The sequence below is a fragment of the Schistocerca serialis genome, chromosome 10 (genome assembly GCF_023864345.2).
Source record: "Schistocerca serialis cubense isolate TAMUIC-IGC-003099 chromosome 10, iqSchSeri2.2, whole genome shotgun sequence".
Taxonomy (NCBI): Eukaryota; Metazoa; Arthropoda; class Insecta; order Orthoptera; family Acrididae; genus Schistocerca; species Schistocerca serialis.
In genome coordinates this window covers 106,447,209-106,453,406 of record NC_064647.1, presented here as the reverse complement: position 1 = coordinate 106,453,406, position 6,198 = coordinate 106,447,209, and positions in this window count along the sequence as shown.

Genomic DNA, 6,198 nt, shown 5'->3' with positions numbered 1-6,198 from the left:
GCGATTCTAATTTTTATTGTCATTAAATTTAATTGCTAGGGAGGTTACGCTTGGCTCCATTTCTATTAAATATTGTCTTTTAAATTTTTGTGGGGAGGTTACAACATCCTCCAGTCTTCCTTATTGTATTCAATACCAAACTCATTCATTAGATCGGGAATGTCTGAGCAGTACACTAAATCACCTACTTGTGCAAAAAACTTGGGAAATTGCTGCTCGCTATTTCTATACTTGTATATGCTGGTTCCAACTGCCAGTAAGTTCCTTTCTTTTAATCTAGAGCCAAGCAGTTCAGCTTTTTCTTTCGTTAAGCTCAGATTCCTAACCAAATCGTTAAGCTCGGTCTGAGTAAACAATTTGAGCTCTAGACTTTCAGTATTACAATGGAATTCATCATCATCTGGCTCATCTAAATCAGACTGTACATCAGAAAATACTTCCGTTGGAATAGAATTTAAATCATCTGGTGGTTCAGGAACTGACAAATCTACACCATGCCCTACTGGTGGGATGGCAGACGGAAGATTAAGGTATCTAATTACCTTCTTGTTTTTCGAATTATGACCAGTAATATCAACACTGCAAAATTGGCAATCATTGGAATGATTTTTTGGATTCCTCCATATCATAGGAACAGCAAATCTAAAGGCTTTTCTTTCTCCCTTTTGGACTATTTTCTCAGATCTTCAACACACACATAACATACCTTATGTAGCGCCCAAGATTTATCTTATCACCAAATTTAGATCCAAAGTATGACAGATAAACCTTTTTCACAAAGTTTGTAATATTTGTTTGGCGTTTTTAATCACAAATTCACCACAAATATAACGAAAACTGTCAGTAAAGTTTTATAACCTCGATTAGACATTGTAGTGATCTCATGTAGAGGAAAGGGGAAAGTGAGGTTAGGTTGACAGTAAACAAAACACCATCTGTTAACACAAAAATAGAATCGACCATTTTTGGCAGCAGATATTTTTCACCAGTGCTAGCAACATCATCTACATTCATTACACCTCCTTTTTAAATTATTTTAACTGCATAAACGCTGTTAAATTCTTTAAAAAATCGCTTAATTTAATAAATGTAACCGTAAAATGTGAAGAAATGGTGGGTGATACAGTTTTTTATGTGTCATATTAGGATTTCCCACGCTAAAATATATAAGAATAAGGTATTTTTAGCTAAAAAGTTTTTCCATCTTTGGTCTGTGTTATTAACGCTGTCGGTGCATTATAATGGAGTTCAACATGCAACAACAAAAATTTTTGGTTGTCTGACCTAAAATCATTTCTCCTGGAGAACTGCTAATCCAAAGACGAATTTCTGTTTAAAAATTGGTAACCTGAAGAAAAGGCAGCCAGCTTTTATGTGTCGAGTAGAAGTAAAAATAATGTCTTCATTAACGTTGATACTAATCATGTAACTGAGTCGTTCCACATCATTTCGATAAATGAATCGTTCAAATGATTTATGCAACAGGTAAATAACTAAATAAGTATGTATTTCGGCGATAGTAAGCGAATTACATAGAAGTTAGTTGGTATCACGTGACTGCCTGGGAATTCCTATAGAGGGATGTTTCATTTGGGCGCCAGTTCGGCACCTTGCACGCCCTTAACCTACTCCAGCAATGATACTGGGGAATGGGAAGCTACAGTTTAACGTGGAATCCGAAACAAGTGTCATACCTGGTATATCTCAACATCAGTAGATGTAAAGGCTAGCGCAAAGCCAGACTGGAGAATTCCGGTGTCTAACAGGGATACGATCCCGCACCCTTAGTATCCATAGGCTCTCACTTAAACGCCACACCACCAAGCCTGACTGAGAACTGAATTAGGAAGTGAGACATTACAAGTGGTAGACGAATTTTGCTATTTTGGCAAGAAAATAACTTATAATATACGAAGTAAAGAGAACATAAAATGCAGGCTGGCAACAACAAGAGAATCTTTTCTGAAAAATAGAAATTTGTTAACGTCGAATTCAAATTTAAGTGTTAAGAAGTATTTTCTGAACGCACTTGTCTGGACCGTAGCCATGTGTGGAAGTGAAACATAGACGATAAACAGATGAGACAAGAAGAGAATAGAAGCTTTTTAAACGTGGTGCCACGCAAGAATGCTGAAGATTAGATGCGTAGACCGGGCAGCTAATGAGGAGCTACGGAATCTAACTGGGGAAAAAAAGGAAATTCATGCCACAGCTTGACTAAAAGAAGGGATCAGTTGACAGGACACATTCTGAGACATCAAGGGTTCACCAGTTTAGTGTTGGAAGGGAGCCGGCCGCTGGGGCCGAGCAGTTCTAGGCGCTTCAGTTCGGAACCGTCTACGGTCGCAGGCTCGAATCCTGCCTCGGGCATGGATGTGTGTGATGTCCTTAGGTTAGTTAGGTTTAAGTAGTTCTAAGTTCTAGGGGACTGATGACCTCAGATGTTAAGTCCCATAGTGCTCAGAGCCATGTTGGAGGGGAATATTGGGGAAACATTTTAGGGTCATCCCAAGGCCTGATTCATATCGTTGCATTTGTGGTTATTATGCAGAAGTGAACATCCTTGCACAGGATAGACTGGCAAAGGAGTTCTGCATCAGACTGGTCTTCAAGCTGAAGTCCACAGCAATCACAAGGCGAGGGGCGTAGCGGTTAGCACACTAGACTCGCGTTAGGGAGGACGACGGTTCAATCCCGCGTCCGGTCGTCCTGATTTAGGTTTTCTGTGATTTCCCTAAATCGCTCCAGGCAAATGCCGGGAGGGTTCCTCTGAAAGGGCACGGCTGACTTCCTTCCCCATCCTTACCTAATCCAATGAGACCGATGACCTCGCTGTTTGGTCTCTTCCCCAAATAACCCCAACCACAGCAATCGGTACGTTTCTATATATGCATCACATGTTGCAGATATATTTTGTGACGCCATACGCTCCGATAAATTTTATTTACGATATTTATATTTCTTGCAACGAAATATTAAAGCGTTTCCAATCTTCTTGTCACAAGGGCAGTTCCCAGCATCACGATACGAAAGCAAATGTACATGGTGCGGCGCTGAAATCCGGACAAAAGAAATTTTCTTTTAAAAGCAAATTTGTTAAAACAAAATACAAATGAAAATCCTTTCACATATAAGTAATGGAATCTTTCAGGAGTAACATTACTCGATGTAACGCCCTTCAGCCGCAATGTCCGCCTCCAATCTTGTCCTGAAGCAATCTTTAAAACAGCGCTGTCTATATTCGCGAGCGCTGCTTCGATAGCGGCGCGTGGAGATGCAACATTGGGGTGCCTCGTCTTATTGGTAACTATTTCGACAATGCTCCAAACATAGCAGTCGAGGTATTCGGGGGCCAGAATTCCTTTGACCAGAACACGTCAACGTTATCCGTGAGCCAGTTTCGGACTAAATGGCTCGTTGGGGTCCTCCTTTGCCGTCCGACGTGTTGTTAGCTCACGGACATTCAATGCTGACGCCAGTTTCCTCAGTGACCGCCCCGGGTCCTCCGAAATCAGTGCCTGAGCCTTTTCGATGACTTCCGCAGTTCGCGACACGCGAATGAAGTTTCCTCGCCGGGTCAGCGGAGCCATCCCCAGACTTCTCCGAAGCATTGTACTAGGCCGCAATTTTATAAGCAGTTGATCTCAGGTACCCGGAGAATCGAATTATTTCAGTGGGCGAAAGCCCAGCGCGAAGACTTCCGATAATCGCGGCTCTTCGATTGCAATCCGTACTTTTCGTAACGTCGCGGACATTTTGAGCTCTGACTGTTTACTAGATGCCTATAGCTTTCAAGAACGCCAACCACGATCTCTGGCGGAACTACGATACGGTAGGAAATTCAAACTGAAATTTGTCCAAATTTAAGCGCCGCACCCTGTGTAACTTCTACACGCCCCATCTGTAGACGAGTGTGAAGAGGCTCGATAGCTACCCCAAAGGAACCAAAGAAATACTTCAGACTGACTAATCGGCGTTATAAGCATTTACATTCAGTTTATATACACTCACAGGTATTGTATTGTATTGTATGTTAACCGCGGGCCTAGAAACGACGGAGAGGCTCCGTCCCCGCCGCAGCCACAGTGGTCCACAGCCCCACGACGACTACCGCAATCCACTTCACCCCTCCACCGCCCCACACAGAACCACTCTTTCAGGGTTATTGTGCGGTACTGCCCCCGGTGGACACCCCCCCCCCCCCTCAGGGAACGTCTCACACCAGAGGTGTGTAACCCCTATCAATGGTAGAGTAATGATGGTGTATGCGTACGTGGAGAACTTGTTTGCGCAGCAATCGCCGACATAGTGTAGCTGATGCGGAATAAGGGGAACCAGCCCGCATTCGCCGAGGCAAATGGAAAACCGCCTAAAAACCATCCACAGACTGGTCGGCTCACCTCGACACAAGTCCGCCGGGCGGATTCGTGCCGGGGACCAGGCAATCGTTCCCAATCCGGAAAGTTGTGCGTTAGACCGCACGGCTAACCGGGCAGGCTCAGACACATTTCTACAGTATCAATTGTGGATAAATGTAATCTTGTGCAGTCTGGTGTTTGTGAACCATAACATGATTTTGCCGCATACGGAATTGTCCTGTGCTCACTGCAATATTCGGTTCCCTGATCGTTGGTCTTTTTAGGGTTCCGTACCTCAGTCGGTAAAAACGAACCTCTTAAAGGATCACTTCGTTTTCCGTCTGCCTTTATATCCGAGTGCTAAAAACCCATTTTCTACGAATTGAAATTTATGTTACATTCTAAAGCCTACGATCCCTTAGCAGCGTTCAAAATTTATGCTTCTTAGTCACTGCAATGAAAAGATACGGCCACTTATGTCACATATTTTGTATCTGCAACCTCTCTTATCAAAGCCTGTAGGATGCTTCCCGTTGATCTAGAACCATTAAATTAGATAAGAAACAAGGTTTCACAATACAAGCAAAGGAAAAAGATACTAAAATTGTGACTTAATAATTACATCACGTGAAAAAAAAAATTTGTCCTCGCTGTCCGCCCGTCCGTCTATTAAGACCTTCTTTTCTAAATTAAATGGTCCAGTAAAACAAAAGTAATATCCGGCGTTCTCCAAGGAACTGTTATAGGATCTCTTCTGTTCCTGATATATATATTAACGACGTAGGAGACAATCTGAGTAGCCCTCTTAGATTCTTTGCATATGATGCTGTCATTTACCCATTTACCGTCTTTTAAAGTCATCATATGACCAAAACGAATTGCAAAATGATTTAGATATCTGTATGGTACGAAAAGTAGCAATTGACCCTGAATAAAGAAAAGTGTGAAGTTATTCATGAGTACTAAAAGAAATCCGTTAAATTTCGATTACACGATAAGTTACACAAAGCTCAAGGCTGTAAATTCATCTAAATACTTATGGATTGCAATTACCAATAACCTAAATTGAAACTATCACATAGACAATGTTCTGGGTAGAGCAAACCAAAGACTGCGATTCACTGGCAGGACACTTAAAATATGCAACTGGTCTACTAAATAAACTGCTTACACCGCGCTTGTCGGTCGTATTCTGGACTATAGCTGTGCGGTGTGGGATCCGCATCAGGTGGAACTGACGGATGAAATCGAAAAAGTTCAGAGAAGGGCAGCTCGTTTTGTATTGTCGCGAAATAGGGGAGATAGCGCCACAGACACAATACGTGAATTGGAGTGGTAATCATTAAAACAAAGGAGTTTTTCGTTGCGACGGGATCTTCTCATGAAATCTCAATCACCAGTTTTCTCCTCCGGTTGTGAAAACATTCTTTTGGCACCCACCTACATAGGGAGAAATCAGGGCTCGCACAGAAAAATTCAAGTGCTCGTTTTTTCCGCACTCCGTTCGAGGGTGGAACGGCAGAGAGACAGCATGAAGGTGGTCCATTGAACCCTCTGCCAGGCACTTTATTGTGAATAGCAGAGAATCACGTAGACGTAGACGTAGTCCGCTTTATTTTCAAAATTTTTATGTAGAACCACACCTCATAATGCTTCGATTCTCATGTGTTCTTGCTTTCCCACAGTCAATGGATGTCTACTGTCCTCGAAACTACATTCTCAGAAATTTCTTCCTGGGATTAAGAACGATATTTCATACCAGCTGGCATCTGTTGACCAGGCATGCCCTCTTTGTCAGTGCAAATCTGGTTTTCATTCCACGTGCTTCGTCGATCATGGA